Source organism: Saccopteryx bilineata, chromosome 2, assembly GCF_036850765.1.
Source record: "Saccopteryx bilineata isolate mSacBil1 chromosome 2, mSacBil1_pri_phased_curated, whole genome shotgun sequence".
Taxonomy (NCBI): domain Eukaryota; kingdom Metazoa; phylum Chordata; class Mammalia; order Chiroptera; family Emballonuridae; genus Saccopteryx; species Saccopteryx bilineata.
Genome location: NC_089491.1, coordinates 238,731,516 through 238,751,829, shown reverse-complemented (window position 1 = coordinate 238,751,829; position 20,314 = coordinate 238,731,516). Strand labels below are relative to the sequence as shown.

General features: G+C 36.1%; 1 protein-coding gene across 5 annotated transcripts in view; it reads left to right on the top strand.

The window, feature by feature from the left end:
* Positions 1–20,314, top strand: part of ARHGAP32 (Rho GTPase activating protein 32) — a 394,792-nt gene that overhangs the window by 322,955 nt on the left and 51,523 nt on the right. The window contains exon 1 of one of the 5 annotated variants that reach the window (XM_066259725.1): positions 9,213–9,566. The exons of the other annotated variants lie outside the window; for them this stretch is intronic. The gene's annotated coding sequence lies outside the window, so the exon portion shown is untranslated. Of the gene's footprint in view, positions 1–9,212; positions 9,567–20,314 lie in introns of those variants that run through there. 5 annotated transcript variants of the gene reach the window in all.

The following is a 20,314-nucleotide window of genomic DNA, read 5'->3' as shown; positions in this document are numbered from 1 at the left end:
TTCTGGGTCCCTTATATTCCATATGAATTTTAGAATCAGCTTCTCATTGTTCACAAAGAAGTCAGCTATGACTCTGAGAAGGATTGTATTGAATCTTTGTATCAATTTTGAAAGTATTACCATTTTATTAGTATTAAATTTTCCAATGCATGAACATGGGAAGTTATTCCATTTATTTAGACCTTTTATTAATTTTGTTAAATGTTTTATAGTTTTCCATTTCTTTTATTAAATTTATTTTTATTCTTTTTGATGTGATTTTAAATGGAATTTTATTTTATTTTTTTATTCACAGCCAAGTATATAGAAATACAATTAATTTTTATATACAGGCAGTCCTGGAGTTATGAATGAGATAGGTTCTGTAGGTTTGAAAATGTTTTAAGTATTTATATACACAGATAGTGAAAATAAACACTATGTTAAGACAGACATCTGTCTAAGATGCATTTAACAGGTACATGTACCTGTTCCGATTTACCAACAAATTCAACTTCAGAACAAACCTACAGGACCTATTTTGTTCATAGCCCAGCAACTGCCTATATTAATTTTATATCCTGAAACCTTGTTGAAATGTTTATTCTAATAGTTGTTTAGTGGATTCCTTGGAATATTCTATTTACAAGACCATGTTATCTGTGAATAGAGATTTTATTTTTCTGGGTTTTCTCTCTTTTTCCTCCCCAATTGCTTTAGCAAGAATCTCTTATGTAATTTTGAATAAAAGGTTTAAAAATGGACATCCTTGTTTTGTTTCTGACCATAAGAGAAGGCATCCTTCTCCTATGAGGTTTTTGTAGATGCCCTTTATCAGGTTGAAGAAGTGCCCTTCAATTTTTAGTTTGTTGAGTGATTTTATCATAAAAGGGTGTTGGATTCAAATACTTTTCCACTTACTGAGATGATCATGACTCTTTGTAGCCAGTACTTTGAAGTTATTAAAATTTAACATAAAAAATTTATTGTGATTTTTGTGTATTATTTTTATACATTCCTGTTATATATGCTTAACTTTTAATAGCTTCCTCTGATAATTTTGCCTCAGATATGCTGTAAATTAAGTTTTTTAAAATTAGCATAATATTGGTATTAAACTGTATCAATCAAATACATTCTCATGTTTTGAATGAGAAAGTGACATTTCTAATTGTGGTTAGAAGCTTTTAAATTGAGAAAGCTAATCAGTTATTGGTGTTTCTGGGAAATAGGTTTCTCTTAATAGATTTGTATGGCATTGTAATTCTAAATTCATAATTGACATAAAATGACAGTATCCCTTCAAAAGCTAATATTTTATCTTTTGTGAGCAGCACTGCAGGGTTGTCATGGGGAAATGTGCATTCTTAATACATTTTGTAAAGGATTATGTGAATTCTCTCCGCCTCGCTCTTTCTTCACACTTTAAAACTGTCTTTGCCTACAGTATTCAAACAACTTGAATGTTCTATTTATTTTTAACATTGCCATCTGTCACTGTTAGATGCCAAATCTGAAAGGTACAGCTATAGTTTGAGACTGAAATTTAAAGCTCCCTATATTATTACACAACAAGGGCAACAGAAAAAACTTCCCTTTGGAGCTCTTGTTAATGTTCTCAGTGTGTTCAATTACTTGTGTACGTAAAAATAAAATTAATGTGTCACCATGTCCTACTTGGAGTTTACTGAGCAGTTGGATCTATTTATTGATTTCTTTCTTCAAGTTCTTAATGTTCTCAACTCTTATCTCTTCAGCTACTTCTTTTGTGCAATTTTCTGTCCCTTTACACATCCGACATCTTTGATATTGTCTCATATCCTCTCTTCTCAGTTTAGAAACTTTTTAGCGACCTACATCTTAAAGTTCACTGATTCTTCTCGCTGTGTGGCATCTCTCTCTCTCCCTCCCTCTCTCTCTCTCTCTCTCTCTCTCTCTTTTATAGACTTCATTCATTTTAGATAGAGGAGAGAGAGAGGAAAGGGGTGAAGGAGCAGGAAGCATCAACTCCCATATGTGCTTTGACCTGGCAAGCACAGGGTTTTGAACTGGCGACCTCAGCATTCCAGGGCGACGCTGTAATCACTGCGCCACCACAGGTCAGATGCTGCCTGGCATCTCTTAAGCACGTCTAATAAGTTTTAAATTCTCACATCATATGTTTCATTTCTAGGATCAACAATGTGTTCTTTTTATAGTTTCCAAGGTGGAATTCTCCATCTTTTGATATTATTTACCTTTTCCTCTAGAAAGAAAGAGAGAGAGTGGTGGGAGGAGGGAGAGAGAGGGAAGATGGTGGGGGAAGAAGGTTAAGACAGAAGAAAAGCAAAGGTTACCCTTGAGGCATAAACTTCTAAAAATATGAAGGACTAGGAAATTTACACAAGCTTACCCTGAGAAGAGTTAGAAAATTTGGACAGAAATGAAAATATATTTATGAAGCATTTGAGAATTCATAAGGCAATAAACTCTTACTAAGTAAGGTCCAGCAGAAGAAGGAAACTCAGTGGAGTGTGACCCCAGTGGGTGGAGACATTATTCCCCTAGTGTATCTGATGGTGGAGTAGAGAAAGTCCCAGTGCTGGGGGAACAAAAATTGGAGTTCAGAGCTCAATAGGGCAGAGTCACTGATAAACGCCCCAAGCTTTGAGTTGGAATTTTTGTGGAAACTGACAACTGATTCTAAATTTCCTATGTAAATGCATAGCCCAAAACACTCAAGACAATTTTGAAAAACCAAAAAAGTGGGAAACTTTCTATAGTACAATAGATACCAAGATTTATTGTTAAAGCTTCACTAATTAAGATGCTGGTATTGATGCAAGGATAGATAAATAGATTAGTAGAACAGAATAGATTTTAGGAATGAACCTGTGTATGTATATAGCTACTTGATTTATGATAAAAGTGACATTACAGAGCATTGTCAAAAAGACAGTCATTTCAATAAATGGTGTTAGATGACCTGGACAGACTATGTACCTGATTCTTATTTAACTCCCTGCACATAATCCTTTCCAGGAGAATTATAGATCTACGTATGAAAGATAAAACTTTAAAAAGATAATACAGTAGAATATTCTTATGCCATATTTTCATGATCTTAGGTTATACATAAAACAGTAATCATAATTAAACAGCTTAATAATTAAAATTAATATGTACAACACTATCATAATATGCTATTAAGAAAATGAACCATTAACTTCAATGAGTAGATCTTGCAGACAGAAAATTAACAAGGAAATAGTAGCCTTAAATGACATATTAGATCAGCTGGATTTAATTGATTTCTTTAGAGCATTTCACCCAAAGCTGCATATATAAATTATTTTCAAGTGCACGTGGAACATTTTCTAGGGTAGACCACATGTTAGGACACAAAACATATCTCAATAAATTTAAGATTGAAATCATATCAAGCGTCTCTGACCATAATGGTATAAAATTAGAAATAAATCACAAGAAAAAAACTGAAAAATAAACAAAGACATGGAGTCTAAATAACATGCTACTATTAACAATGAGATAAAGGAAGAAATGAAAAGATACCTGAAAGCAAATGAAAATAACACAACACCACAAAAACCTATGGGACATACATAGCAAAGCAATCCTTCAAGGGGAATTTATAACATTATAGGCCCACCTTAAGAAACAAGAAAATTCTCAAATAAACAATCTAATTTTTACACTTAAAGGAACTTAGAAAAGAACAGCAAACAAAACTCAAGATCAGTCGGATGAAGGAAATAATAAAGATCAGAGAACAAATAAACAAAATAAAACTCGAAAAAGAATACAAAGGATCAATGAAACCAAGAGGTGTTTCTATGAAAACGTAAACAAGATTGACAAACCTTTAACCAAACTCATCAAGAAAAAAGGGAGAGGACTCAAATAAATAAAATCAGAAATGAAAGAAGAAAAGTAACAACACAAATGATATACAAATGATTATAAGAAAATAGTACGAACAACTTATGCCAACAAATTGAACGATCTGGATGATACGGGTAAATTCTTGGAAACATACAATCTTCCAAAAGTGAATCAGGAAGAATCAGAGAATCTGAATAAACAGATTACAACTAGTGAAATTGAAGCAGTATCAAAGAGCTTTCAACAAACAAAAGTCCTGAACCAGATGGCTTCACAGGTGAATTCCACCAAACATTCAAAGAACTAACACCTATCCTTCTCAAACTATTCTAAGAAACTCGAAAGGAGGAAAGACTCCCAAGCTTATTTTAGGAGACCAGCATTGTCCCTACTTCCAAAATTAGACAAAGACACTACAATTAAAAAGAATTATAGGACAATATCCCTGATGAATATAGATACTAAAATACTCAACAAAATATTAGCAAACTGGATCCAGCAATACATTAAAAAGATCATACACCATGATCAAGTGGGATTTATTATTCCTGGGATGCAAGGTTGGTATAATATCTATAAATCAATTAATGTGATACACTGCATAAACAAAATGAAGGATAAAAACCACATGATCATATCAATAGATGCAGAAAATGAGATAAATTTCAAGCACTCATTTATGATAAAAAATCTCAGCCAACTAGAAATGAAATATACCTCAATGTAATAAAGGCCATCTATGACAAACCCATGACCAACATCATATTCAATGGGCAAAAGTGCAAACATTTCCCTTAAAATTGGGAACAAGACAGTGATGTCTGCTTCCACCATTCTTATTCAACATAGTACTGGAAGTCCTAGACACAGCAGTCAGACAAGAAGAAGAAATAAAAGGCTTCCACATTGGAAAGGAAGAAGTAAAACTGTCATTATTTGCAGATGATATGAGACTGTTCAGGCATCCCTAAACTACGGCCCGCGGGCCACAATGCGGCCCCCTGAGGCCATTTATCCGGCCCCCGCCGCACTGCTGGAAGGGGCACCTCTTTCATTGGTGGTCCGTGAGAGGAGCACTGTATGTGGCTGCCCTCCAACAGTCTGAGGGACAGTGAACTGGCCCCCTGTGTAAAAAGTTTGGGGACCCCTGTAGAGAACCATAAAGATTCTACCCAAAAATACTAGAACTGATAAATGAATCCAATAAAATAGCACAAAATAAATATCCAGAAACCAGTTGTATTAAAAAAAATCTGTTTTTAATTCATTTGAGAGAGAGAGAGAAAAAAAAACACTGATTTGTTATTTCACTTATTTATGTATTCATTGGTTAACTCTTGTATGTGCCCTGACCAGATATCAAACTTGCAACCTTGGCCTGTCAGGATGATGTTCTAATCACCTGAGCTACCCAGCCAGGGCCAGAAATCAGTTGCATTTTTATACACCAGTAATGAACCAGGGTCCAGCGGGAAGGCCAGTTTGACTAAAGCTGTGAATAAGGATGTGAGGTGAGGTCTTGAGGTGAAAAAGGATCATACTCTTGTTTGGGGCCTGGGTGCCACTGTTTCATTTTGGCTTTCATTTAAAATTACCGTAGATGGGAGACAGTAGGAAGTTTTGAGCAGTTGTTGCCTGACCTGGCTTTCTTTGTGGGAGCACTTTGGTTGCTGTGTGGAGGATAGGACAGGGCATGAGTAGAAGAAGAGAGCTTGGCAGTGCTATTGAAATGAGACTGGCAAGAAATGATGGTGGCTTAGACCAGGGGGTGGCTATGAAAGTGGTGATATTTGCACATGTGCTATTGAACAGTTTGAATAATTCAGGTAATTTTTATAACAGTGGTTGTATGTCTTTTTATTGTCTTTCCTGTAAATTCTCTTGCAACCCCCCCCTCACAGATACCTACAGTTCTTTACAGGATGGCCTCCACGCATTTTATTCAATATGAGAGAAAAATAACAAATACTTCTCCTATGCCATAAACAGTCATTAGAAGACAAAACATGATGCTATGCAGTCAGCCATATTTTTTAGTTTTTATTTTGAAATAATTACAGCCTCAGAAGTAGTTTCAAAAACAGCACAGGGTTTCCATGGACTCAGGAAAAAAACAACTTCTTCCAGTGGTCATATCTTACATAACGATATAATATATTATCAAAACCAGAAAGCCAACATTGTTAAAATACTGGTTGCTGGTCAAATAAGTTTGTAAATATGATGTATGTGTTTGCTTGCTTATACAGTGTGTCCGTAAAGTCATGGTGCACTTTTGACCCGTCACAGGAAAGCAACAAAAGGTGATAGAAATGTGAAATTTGCACCAAATAAAAGGAAAACTTTCCCAGTTTCATACCTATTCAGTGCAGTTTGATGTGGGCTCATGCACAGATTTTTTAGGGCTTCTTAGGTAGCTATCCCGTATAGCCTCTACAGACTCATCACTGACTGATGGCCTACCAGAACGGGGTTTCTCCACCAAACTGCCGGTTTCCTTCAACTGCTTATCCTACCGAGTAATGTTATTCCTATGTGGTGGCGCTTCATTATAAACGCGCCGATATTCACGTTGCGCTTTGGTCACGGATTCAAATTTAGTGAGCCACAGAACACACTGAACTTTCCTCTGTACTATCCACATCTCGACTGGCATGGGCTGCTCTGCTGTATACACGGTGTTACGTCATCATCTGTGCACGCGTACATGCTGCCACATCATCCTACAGAAACTGGGAGGTTTTTCCTTTTATTTGGTGCAGATTTCACATTTCTATCGTCTTTTATTGCTTTCCTGTGACCAGTCAAAAGTGCACCATGACTTTAGGGACACACTGTATTATAGTTTGCATTGGGAGCTGGGCAACACCAGATATAGTGGTCTGTGAAGTTGCAGGTTGCCTTCCTGATTGGGAGGGGCCATTGTCTTGCTAATGTTTACTGGAAGGGAGATTCTGCCCCCTCCACGGAGAGATGTGGGAGGATTTCTTCTTTCTTTCCTCCCTGACCCCTTGCCCTCCATGGGAAAAGCAGGTTTTCTGCGTTTCCATTGGCTTCTCTTGTGGCTTGCCTGTCTTGGTGGGACACCAATAAACAGAATGCCCTATGATCCTCCAACTCCGCCGTTTCTTTACCATCTGCCTAAATTTAATAATAAGGTGACCAATTGTCCTCCTTTAGGGAGGACAGTCCTTCTTTTGTAAGTTCCATCCTCCCTTGAAAAGTGTCCTCCTTTTTGATATTGGAAGACTAATCTGTAAATGTCTGTATTTGATTGATGCAAAATCAATCCATCGTGTGTGATGTATTTGTAACTAAATGAGTACTTTTTTCTTATAATCATTAAAAATTAATAGGCCTATAAGCATAATTACAATATAAAATATTACAAATGTTTTTATTATGCATTTATCATATTATAGTATATTATTGTTGCAATGAATAAAATGTTTTTTTTATTTACAATACTGTTTTCTTCAATTTATTTTTGTCCTCCTTTTCATTGTAAAAAAGTTGTTTACCTTGTTAATGAGAACCTGCATGTGAATGGCCACAATGGCAGCAGCGGCCCCTGGCCTTACACTGGTGAACTAGATTACAGGACCTACTCCAAGTTCAGAGCTTTTGCACACACTCATTTGTCTTACCACGTGTTTCTGTGTGGTGTAGAGTATAGCCTTTCGGTTTCAGGTCTGAGTTATTGTTATTAAGTAATTCTGCACTCAGGCAAACCATTGTCGAATTTGTTTATTCCTATCTGTGTTATATGTTAGGTAATATGAGAGGATTATGAGTTGTACTAAGTACTCCCAAATGGCTTTCTTTTTTTTTTTTACAGAGACACAGAGAGAGTCAGAGAGAGGGATAGATAGGGACAGATAGGCAGGAACGGAGAGAGATGAGAAGCATCAATCATTAGTTTTTCGTTGCGACACTTTAGTTGTTCATTGACTGCTTTCTCATATGTGCCTTGACTGTGGGCCTTCAGCAGACCAAGTAACCCCTTGCTCAAGCCAGCGACCTTGAGTCCAAGCTGGTGAGCTTTTGCTCAAACCAGATGAGCCCGCGCTCAAGCTGGCGACCTCGGGGTCTTGAAACTGGGTTTTCCGCTCCCCAGTCCGACACTCTATCCATTGCACCACCGCCTGGTTAGGCCAAAATGGCTTTTCTATAGCATGGATTTCCCCTGCCCCTTCTGTCTTTTCTTCCACTTTCTTTATCTCTTTCCCTTACCCCTCAGCTGATGTCTGCAGTACTAACCACGAGAAGGATGGGAAGAATAAACTTTAAAAGTCTCATTTTGTATTCAGTGGAATCTGTAATTCCACAGCTTTTTCACTGGTAAAAATTAACATGTTTTGTTCTTGCCACATGTTAGAATTCTCTGTGGTCTTTTATATTTTAAAATCACATCAATTCATTGTTTTTCTTATCGTGGCCTACCATTTATGAACAATATTGTATTCAGAATCATATTCAGAGAAGGAGGACGGAATGAATTTAATCAGCTGCAGATGATTTTGGCAAGGCGCATGATAAATACCCCCTGAGCATCTCGAATTTGACAGTTCCTACCTGTGTGACCTTAGCAGTTGCTTAATCCCCCTGTCTTGGTTTTCTCTTCTATAAAATGGGAATAATTTTATCATTAACTTCATAGGGTTATAATGGAGATGTAAGGGATGCAGAATCATTGTAACGTTATTGTGTTTATTAAAAACAAGTTTCTCAGTGTGGATTTATATTGGTATTAGTGAAGTCATTTGGAACAGAACATATATTAATCTTTTCCAATTCATTTATTCTTCAAATAATTCTAATAGGGTTAACACAATATCTAGTACTGTTATTTAGTTTAAATATTGAATCTCTTCAGTATTTAGATAAGCCAAGTTACATTGTTAACCCTTGGTGGGTGTATAAAGGAGGAGGCCATACTCAGGAAAGTATGTTTAATTCTAGATTTTAAATTCTGAAAGGAAAAAAAAATCCACTTTATTTTTTACCCCTTATAGATGCTTAAGAGGTTGTTGTCTCTCAGGGTTTTTCACACAGAAGAAGTATAAATTGATACTTTTTAAAAACATGTTATTAGAACAAAAACCACAGCATATTATTGGCAAAGATATTAAAGGGTATGTTTTCTTAGCCTGTTGCTGTTATTTTAATGATTCAGCCTTTAACTGGCAATACTTCCTGCACGATCAATTACTTCTTTTATTTATTTGGGCCTTAAATTCATACTGTTGTTTTCTGAGCAGGAAGTATTCACCTGTGTAAAGTTGATGGGTGGAGCTATACTGGTGAAGCTCGTTAGGCAAGTGTGAGTTCGGGCTGGGGCATTTCCGTGGTGTTGCAAAGCAGTTCGTGCCGAGAAGGAAAGAAGGATTAAGCTCCTGTGAAGGCGAGAGCTCCCGCCCCCACCCCTTGCCACCCACTAGCCTGCTAGGCTTGCTTAGGGACCAAAAGCAGCCCAGAGTACAGCTGATGGGGGCTCTGGAAGCAGAGCTGGAGCCTAGAAGTGCTGTGGAGATTCGAGTCAGAGTTACCCTGTGCTGGGAAAGGTCTGAGCCAGTGTGATTCTGCTTCATTCTGTATGCTTTTGCATGCAAGGCAGAGCTGTGTATCCTGTGGAATCGACTGTTAAGTGCAGTCATTTGGAATAATCTTAAGTATTGATCCTAAAACCTGTGCCGCAGCAAAAGGTAAGGATATCTCAATCAGTTATTCAAAATGCCTCCACCACCATTCAGAATATTTTACTGAGACTGTTTTTATGTTATATTTGGGCATATGTGTCCTTGGTTGCTTTTAAGTGAATGGTTAATTTTTGGACTGTCCAGAAATTGAATAATTTAGCCTTCATGTCTGTGGGAGAGGATCATTTTCTTGCAGTAGATTATGGCACAAAGGTCTGGGGCAATGTACCTCTTTCCTGGCCAGGCGTTAGCCATTCTGCGTTTTAAAAGCAGCTTGTTTCTTAATGTTTTCCAGACCTTAGGTTAATGTACAAAAGTCTTCATGATTAAAAGACACTACCTTTGTTTCATAAGCCACCAGTGTACATCATATTTAAATTTTTTTCCTACTGGTTTAATATTTTATAGGCAGCACTGGTTTACTAAAAAGAACTTGGTAGACTGTTTAAACAGGCTGTTCAAATTAGCTTAAAGAAGTAACTCTCCTGCCCATTTGCCTTCAAATATTGTGTTTTTACCCCCCTCATTGTAATAAATAAAGATCACCATCTCTGTCCATAAAATATTTGTATTTCCTCTTTTTTCCTTGCAGAGATTTTTTTTTTTACCAATAAAGCAGTCGTGCAAATCTATATGGTGCTTCTGTAAATCTTTTCATTGAGATAACATGAGCACCAGAATTTTCTCTAAGTTACAGATGAGCCCTGTTAGAATTTGAACACTCTTCCTCCCAGGAATGTTCTATTACTATTTAAATTATATCAATATTTTAATTTTTAAAACCATAAGTAGGGGAGTTTCAAATTTTAGATTTATTTTTCAGTATCAACTTAAAAAAAAACCCACCCTATAATTCATGTCTTAATAGTTGGAGACCAGAACTTATTATCTCTTTTAAAGCATTATGTAATAATGCTGTACATGGTTTTCAGTAAAAGGGGAGATATCTAAGGTTTCTTGGGTGAGTTTTCCATGTAAGATAATCACAGGAGGGAGGACTAGAAAGTGATGCCATGTGTATGCTCACCTTCCTGAGTGATCTCAGCCCAGGGTTTGGGATGTATAACCAGATTCCATGGACCCTAGTTTGGAAGGCTAACTCAGGTTCTGGTTAGCTCTGTACAATAGAGGATTCTAAAAGTTTTCAGACCCGGTGAAGGAAAATTACAGTAATAAAAATAACCCCTGTCCATTGACCCTTACTGAGTTAGTGCTTGGCATATATATAGTTTCATGAAAGAATTAAAGTAACCCTGAGAGGTATGTGTTCTTATTGTCATTCTCATTGTGTATTTGAAGGAATTGAGACAACTAGGTAATTTGTGCAAGATCTCGCAAATTGAGAAGCGATGAGAGTGGATCTAAACCCTCAGGTCTGTCTGTCTGTCTGTCTGCCTCAGAAGCACATGCCCTTGTTCCTAATGTTAAAGGTTAGATCGTTTTGTCAGGGCAAAATGCTGGCTTTTGCTTTTAATGGAGTCTTCCTCGTCAGTTCAGTGCTCCCAAACATAGAAACTGTGCCCTCCAGCTTCTGAAAGAAAAAAAAAGAAGGAAAAACTCACAAAAACGAACAAAAGCACCTACGATCTTATCAGTGTCCTACACCAAACTCCAAAGCTTCAAGTACAAAAAATTATATGATATCAAAGTAAATATGATTATATTTAATCTAATAAAAAATTTTAAGACGAGAGTTGTCACACTGTTAAGATTAAGGTTCTAAATGTTCTAATTTCTAAAAATTCACATAGTACTTTTGATTGTCCTCTTACCTTTGATGTTACGAATTTTTAGGAGTGTATAGTTACTGAATTTTAATTTTTAATGCAGAGTATATATCAATATTTTTCTTCCTACGATAGTAATAGTTTTTAAACTTGCATCAAACAGTACTGGTTCATCTTTGAAAAATAAGAACCCAGAACATTTTTCAATTCTTAGCAGCGATGCCTTCCCAGCCTGCACATCATACCCGCTCCAGGGTGCTAGAATCCTTCCATGTCAGGAATGTATATCCACATCATGTTTCCTCCCACTCCCCTCTACTGAAATGCAGATCTCTTTGTTCTGGATTTAGAAATGTAGTTAGTCAGAGGCTTACATAACTGAAGTGGTAAAGTCACCAAGTTAAATTTTTCTTTTTTACTTTTTTTTTTATAAAATTAAAGAACAAAACTAACCACTTATTAAAAATTTTAACTTATATTTTAAAATAAGTATCAGTTTTAGAAAGAAAAATGTATAGCTCATATATATCTCCCTAAAATCACACAAACTACTTTGAAGTCTTCTTTGATACTTAGGACTGAAATTGTGGCTTCTGGAAGAGCAAATATATCATGTAAATAATAGGAGTGTCTTATTTGAACCCGGTGACCTTTTCCCAGGAGAACTGTGATTTTTAAGATCTAACATATCACGCCCTTTCTAATTTATAACTGTGAACTCTAGGAAGTGGTGCAGCAAGATGTTGCTTTGCTTTCATTCTTAAGCAAACGGGAGAAGGAGATACAGAAAGAGATACATTTTTATTCAAATAGGAAATATTTTAAGTAACCACAAGCATGTCATGCCACATAAGAGTTGTGTTGGGTATTCGGAAGAAGCAGTTTGTTGCTTGCTTTCTGCTTCTCTTTTTCCAAGTGAATTATTCTTACCTGAAAAAGTTCTCTGAAATTTAACACAGATTTATTTTGTGGTTCCTTAGCGTCCTCCATCTGAATTCCAGTTAATAAGGCCTTTTGAAATGCCTCCTCTTCTCTCATAAGTAAATGGCAGCCAGTTTGACTTATGTAACTGTTAGTAGCTTTCTAACTTTTCCATCAAGAACCATTACTGTCAGTGCTATTTTTAGTTTAGCATTGCATGTACAGGACATTTCTCAAATACCTGGTTTCCTCCCCTTGAGGTCGGAATGCACAGACATCAAACTGTTCCAGTCGTCTGCATTCCAGACCTCATCCCTGAGCTGGTCCCGGGCATTTTTCTGGTAGTCCCTTGCAGCTGTTGCATGCATCAATTAGAGAATCGTGTTTTTTCTCTTCCAAAACTGTTCATGATGCATTGATAAGAAAATGATTATATACTTCCTTTCACAGTAACTTCAACAGTACATTAAGATTTAAAACTTGAATTTACTTAAAGACTTTCTTGGGCATCTTGAGGGGGTGAGAAGCCATGGCTGAAACTGCTGTGTCCGTGCTTTAAAAGTGAGGAATAAACTGAGCAATTCCTCGAGACAGAATTTTGCATTCTGAGTATCGTCCTGGCAAAATTTAAGTTTTCAGAAGTTGAAAACCTATAGATAATATTTACCTTTTTCCCCCTTACTAGACTGAATTCTTAAACCTAGTTCAAAAATTAATCTCTATAAAGAATATGGCATTTTCTAATAAAAAAACAATATTCCAAATGACCATTGTACTGTTCACCAGGGTCTTCCTAGCAAATAAATCAAAGCAACAAACAGTAGTATATTATATGACATAATCAACAACCGTGAAGGCTTCAACAATTAAAGCTGGGACAGTTACGCAGTAAGTCCTGGAAATATAAGTGTGCTGTGTAAGTCATTAAAGGACTTCTTACTACTATTCTAAGTTTTCATGGGGAAAAGTCAATAATTTAATTAAATTTTAAAAGTGCTAAGCTTAATATACTATACATAAAGCAGTAACATTTAACAGTGATCATTTTATCTTAAAATTTATACTAACTCTTTCCAAGATGATTTAGAAAGCCTAATATATTTTTTTAAATACTACTAACCAATGGTTTTAAATGATGTCTCTTTTTTCCCTCCTGATAAATTTTCCTAAAGCAACAACATTTTCCACAGACTTCTATGCTTTATACTTTCTCAGTGCCTCATGATTTCTCAGGTATTTTCACTGAAATCTATAATTCAAAAATGACTCGAGTAAACTCCTTTTTCTTTCATTAAACTGTGATTTTAAACTGGTTAATTACCTTGTCTAAAATCTTACATCAGGTTATTGGCAGAATTAGAGGACTAAAACTCTTCATCTTCACATTTTCACTTGCTCATGCCTGGCCAATAATGGGCACAATTGGATGGACGACCTTCAATTATTGGAAAGGCACAAAAGCTTTCAATTATTAGGACATTGGTTCAAGGATGTATTTCTACATCATCAAATAGAATCATTAACATTTTATGCATACTGAAAATTTTTATCATATACAAAAGCTATGTATAAGGTCTACCGGAAAGTTCTGTCCGTTTTTGGAATAAAACAAAATACAAATTTTTCTTACTGTCAATAAACTTTATTAAATAATATAATTGCCATTATTATTAATGATTTCTTGCCAGCGTGAGGGCAATCTGTATATCCCATTTTTGAAAAATGTTTTATCTTTTGATGCGAAAAATTGAACCAGTGCTTGTTTGATATCTTCTTCATTTTTGAATTTTTTGCCCTTCAAAAAATTTTGTAAGGACAAAAACAAGTGATAGTTGGAGGGTGCTAAGTCCAGGGGATATGGTGGATGCGACAGATATGCTTCCATAGCATTTCTTCCTTGTTGAAATTCATAAAAATTACAATGATGTAAATGAACTTTATCAGTAGCCATGGGTACACTATCACTTCACACATAAGACTAATGTGAATCAACTTTGTTTTAGTTAATTTGCTATGTCAGTATGTATGCATTAAGTGATAAAAATAGGCACATATGCGGCAAATAAACGTGCTTACGTGTTGAAACTTGTGATAGAAACGGACAGAACTTTCTGGTAGACCTTATATATAGATATTACAGGATAGTACCTGATATACTAAAGTAAAGGAATTAAATAGGAGTACTAAGTCATCTTGATAATTAGAGCTGGATATTAGAGAGGAGAGGGGAAGGTATAAAGTGTCACTCTGAAAACCCTTTTAACATTTAGAAGTCATTACATTGAATGTAATGGGAGATTAATTAGATTTTATTTAAGATACCTGTTCTTATGACAAATTATTATGGACTAGATTCTGGTGATCTGATATACTGGTTTATATTTTGAATTTAAATAATTTAGAGCATGATGCTAACAAACTGAGTTTGAATTAGCTAACACATTTAAAATATTGGCATATAATAAGCACTCAATAAATGTTAACTAAACTATAGTTATTGCCATGATATTGCTGTAGTTTCTGGAGTTTCTTTCAATTTTTGTTAGATACCTATTAAGATTCAGTATTTCTTTTTCTTCGTCTTGCCTTTGTAGGACTGGGAACAGGCCAGTGAGTGGAGCCAGGGACAGGGCCATCTCACACAAACTGACCAGAAGATTTACAGAGATAAAAATAGTCAGTGGTAGAATTTCTTATACACGTCCTTATTTCATCAAATAAAAACTTACTCTGAGTTTGGTTTATAAGAAATTCCTTTACTCTGATTTGAAGGGTGTTTTTCATTAACACCAAAAAATAAAAAAAAACATATCAAAATCATTCAACTGTATTTTCAGTTATTGGCTTAAAGAACTTACTTTAATATCATTATTTATTCTCAGAGCTTTATTTATATTAAAACTCTTTATATTATGAAAAATTATCAATAAGCAGTTCTATATTTTAGTTACTAGAAAAAAGTATCTATAATTTAGTTAATATTTGATTCACTTGTTAGAATATTGCTCATTTATCTAGAAATTTGTCTCTAAAAGGTTTGTTCATTTGCTATTCTAGTGGATCATAGACTAATTTCTGAGTCCTTTATTTTCAAATAAAAGCTTTGGTGGTTTAAACTAATTGGATATACTCAAAGCAATGAACTAAATAAGAATGGTCGCACATTTTTCTTGCATAAGAGCTGACTAAACCAGTTCAAAAGCTCTGTTTCTCAGTTGTCCAAAGATCCTCTCGGGGCATATGACAATTCATGTTAAAACTAAATCAATTCTTATATTTACCAGTATTCTTTTGAATAATTTGAAAATAGTAAGTACCAGTTAATTTGAGCTATTTATTGAAGACCGTAAATGTTAAAGCTTTGCTGCTATGTAAGGCATCAGCAACCTATTACAGTATTTTCTGGTTTTAGAAATCTTTGTCTATACTTGTATCCTACATATTTTTTATAGGTGTGTTCCTTTACTAAAAGTCACTTCTAATAAGTTTATAGTATTCATGTGTTTATTACAGTTCTAAGAGGGAATTTGGCTGTGGCTTAGGGCTTTAGTTTTTAATTTGGCATTTGCCTTCTCAGGTCTTTTGCAGTCATTTATATCCCTGCAGAAGACACAGGAAAAGTAGGAGTAAAGGGAACTCATCGTCTAAGTATAAAAGCAAGACTTTGAATGGTGCTTGTCAACTTAGTGTGCTGCATTTAAACCTTAAAAACTAAACAAGAGAAACTATAATCGTCTTGATAGATGCAGAGAGATTATTTGATAACAAGTTTAACACCTGTTCATAAATATATTAGAAATTAGACCTAAGGAATTTCTTTAATATATTTAAGATTTCTACCCCAAACCACAAGAAAATTTTATTAGTAGTGAGACATAAGAAACAATCTATTTAAAATCAGGAAGGAGATGATCATTTTTTTGGAGGAGTAATGAAGTTAGACAAAAAAAATAAAAGGACCAGAAAAGAAGAAACAAATCTGAATTTTTTGTGGATGATTGCATACAAATCCAGAAGACTACAGTCAAATTATTAGAAGTAATAACAGAATTAAGCAGGGTTGCTGTAAAGTAGAGATGACACAATGCCATTAAAAACATGTACCATTTACTAAGCTTTTTTTCTCTCTAGCACAAAGTGCTTAATACGCTTACTTAATCCTCCCAACAATCCTGTTAGGTAGTTGCCATTTTAAACTTCTCCACAATGAGGGAAATGAAGGACTGCGAGTTGGGTACTTTGTTCACTGTCATACAGCTGGAAGTCTCAGCGGCATGAGTGGAATCCTGGCCGTCTCACACATCGTCCTAATTGCATTTCTGTACACTAGTGATAAACGATAGGCAAATACAACTTAGAAAACAATACCATTTACAGAGGCAACAAAAATCACAAAGTTCCCAAGAATACCTATACCTAAAGTATGTAAGACCTTTATGGAAAAAGATGAGAAAAATTTACTGAAGGACATAAAAGTAATGGGAAAGCTCACTATTCCAAAGAAGTCAATTCTTCAAAACATTCTATATAATTCAGTGCAGCTTTAATCAATTCCCCAAAGTTTTTTTTTTCCTTTCATAATTTGACAGGCTGATTCTAAAATTCATACGAAAGAGTAAAGGGCTAAAAATATAAAGGCAATTTTGAAGAATAAATAAGTGGGATTTATCTATCCATATACTAAGACTTATAAACTCTTAGAAATTAAGAAAGTGAGGTATTGATGGGTAAATTCTCTTACATATTATATGTTTTTCATAAAAGAATCAATCTCACAAATCAGTGGAGAGAGCATTATTTAAAGATGAGAAAACAATTGATTATGCATATATGTATAAGGAAGAAGTAATATGATTGTATGTCTACCTCACACCAAACACATAAAAAAGTTCAAAGTCAACTAAAAAATGAAAAAAATAAAAAAGTTTATGAAAAAAGAGGTTAGAGAAAATAGGACAATTTGTTCATGACCTTGGGTAGAGAAAGATATCTTAAAACATGGAAACCTATATTTTTTGACATGCAAAATTTTATACAATAGAAGATAAACCACATGTGGGAGAAGATGTTTGTAATATGTATAATTGACAAAGGGTTCATTTTCAGATTATATAAAGAATTTTGCCTATTGTTAAGAAAGACAACCAAATAGTAAAATGAGCAATGAGTGAACAGTTATTTCTCTGAAGAGAAAAATTGAATGGCAAGCACAGAGATGCATATTTAAGAGAAATAAAATTTTAGACTAATCAGATTGGCAAAAATAAAGAAGGTAGATAGAACTAAATAGGACAAGAAATGAAGAATGGTGACCCCAAAACACATTTTATGGGAGTATATATTGGTAAATCATTTTAGAGAATATTTTTGCAAAGTTGAAAATAAAATACTCTGCATCCCAACAATCCTACTCCTAAACATGACTGCCAGAGAAGTTCTCTCACTTGTGCACAGGGAGATACTTATAACATTTTCCAGTTCCTTATTGATTATAATAATAAAAACTTGGAGACTTTCTAAATGACAGTCAATAGGAGAATGGATATATACTTCTGAAGAGGTTTGATATAATATTTCATTTCTGTGAATTTTAACATGCAGAATGGTAGTATATATTATTTGTGGCTCTATACTCATGTAGTTAAAGTATAAAAGCATGATTGGAAATAATAAATACTAAATTCAGAATCAGGTTCTCTCCACAAGAGAAGAGGATTAAAGAAAATACACAATCCTTTTTTTTTTTAATTTTAAAAAATGGGAAACAAATGAAGTAGTTTGGGTAAATGTTAATATGTGAAAAAACTAAATGGGTACATGAATATTCGCTATATTTATTCCCTTGAACTTTTCAGTATACTTGAAGTATTGAGTAATTTTATTTTATTTATTTATTTATTTATTTTGTTAGAAGCAGGGAGGTAGTCAGACAGACTACCTCCAGGATCCACCTGGCATGCCCACCAGGGGGTGATGCTCTGCCCATCTGGGGCATTGCTCCATTGCAACTGGAGCCATACTAGCACCTGAGGTGAAGGCCATGGAGCCATCCTCAGCACCCGGGCCAACTTTGCTCCAGTGGAGCCTTGGCTGCGGGAGGGGAAGAGAGAGACAGAAAGACAGGGAAGGGGGAGGGGTGGAGAAGCAGATGGGCGCTTCTCCTGTGTGCCCTGACCAGGAATCGAACCTGGGACTTCCACACATCAGGCCAACGCTCTTGAGTAATTTTATAAAGTATATTTACTTTGGGCTCTAATACTTCTATTAGTCTTTTTTTTTTTTTTTTTTTTTTTTTGCATTTTTCCGAAGCTGGAAACGGGGAGGCAGTCAGACAGACTCCCGCATGTGCATGACCGGGATCCACCCAGCATGCCCACCAGGGGACCATGCTCTGCCCCTCTGGGGCATCGCTCTGTTGCATCCAGAGCCATTCTAGCACCTGAGGCAGAGGCCACAGAGCCATCCTCAGCACCCGGGCCATCTTTGCTCCAATGGAGCCTCAGCTGCAGGAGGGGTTAGAGAGAGACAGAGAGGAAGGAGAGGGGGAGGGATGGAGAAGCAGATGGGCACTTCTCCTGTGTGCTCTGGCCGGGAATAGAACGTGGGACTCCTACACCCCAGGCTGACGCTCTACCACTGAGCCAACCAGCCAGGGCCTCTATTAGTCTTTTAGCTCTTGATTACCCAGGGTAATTATGACCCCAAGACTATTTCTGGTTGTGTTTTTTAATTAATTTGTCTTGAAAACAGTCTCTAAAGACTTGTATTCATACAAAGCTAGCGATCTATGGACCAGTAGCCTTTTCAGTAGTAATCAGGTTAAAACTAAGCATAATACAATAGGCTTTTTGTTTGAGCAATTATTTTTTTTATTTTTATTTTTTCTGAAGTGAGAAGCAGAAAGGTAGGCAGACAGACTCCCACATGCTCTCGACCGGGATCCACCTGTCATGCCCACCAGGGGGTGATGCTCTGCCTATCCGGGGCTTTGCTCCCCTGTGACCAGGCGCCATCCTCAGTGCCTGAGGCAGAGGCCATTGAGCCATCAGCGCCTGGGCCAACTTTGCTCCAATGGAGTCTTGATTGCTGGGGGGGACAAGAGAGATAAAAAGGAGAGAGGGAAGGGTGAGAATCAGATGTGCGCTTCTCCTATGTGCCCTGACCAGGAATTGAACCTAAGACTTCCACACACTGGGCTGATGCTCAACCACTGAACCGACTGACCAGGGCTTTTTTTTTTAATTCAGTTTTTAGATATCCTTTTGAAGAGCAGAGTTTTTACCATTAGTTTGTATATTTGACAAAGAAAAAAATCAATTTGACATTGCTCAAAGAAAATTTTTTCCATATTTATTGTTATAAATATATTATGCCTTAAATAAAAGTAAGTTTATAGAATCTTATATAAAAATTCAAATCTTTTTCTATTTAGTTAAAATATTTCTTTGTATCCTTTCCCCCTCCCCCTCAGTTTGGATTTTTGTTTTGTGGTTATCATAAAGTTTGTTTAAAATGTCTCATGGTTCTTGGTCCTGGCCAGTTTGCTTAGTGGTAGAGCATCAGCCTGGCATGTGGATATCCCAGGTTCGATTTCTGGTAGGGGCACACAGGAGAAATGACCATCTGTTTCTCCACCCCTCCCCCTCCCCCTTTTCTCTCTTTCTCTCCTGCAGCCATGGCTCAATTGGTTTGAGCAAGTTGGCCCTCGATACTGAGGATGGCTCTATGGCCTCTCCTCAGGTGCTAAATAGGTCGGTTAGTGAGCAACATAGCAACAGCTCCAGATGGGCAGAGCATCGCCCAGAAGGGGGCTTGCCAGGTGGATCCCAGTCTGGGTACATGTGAGAGTCTATCTCTCTGCCTCCCTGCCTTTCACTTAAAAAAAAAAAAAGGTCTCATGGCCCATTTTCTTCTGATAACATCTTATCTCTTTTTTTGTGACAGAGACAGAGAGAAACAGAGAGACAGAGAGAGGGACAGACAGGCAGGAAGGGAGAGATGAGAAGCATCAATTCTTCATTGCAACACCTTAGTTGTTCATTGATTGCTTTCTCATATGTGCCTTGACTGGAGGCTCCAGCAGAGCAAGGGACCCTTTGCTCATAC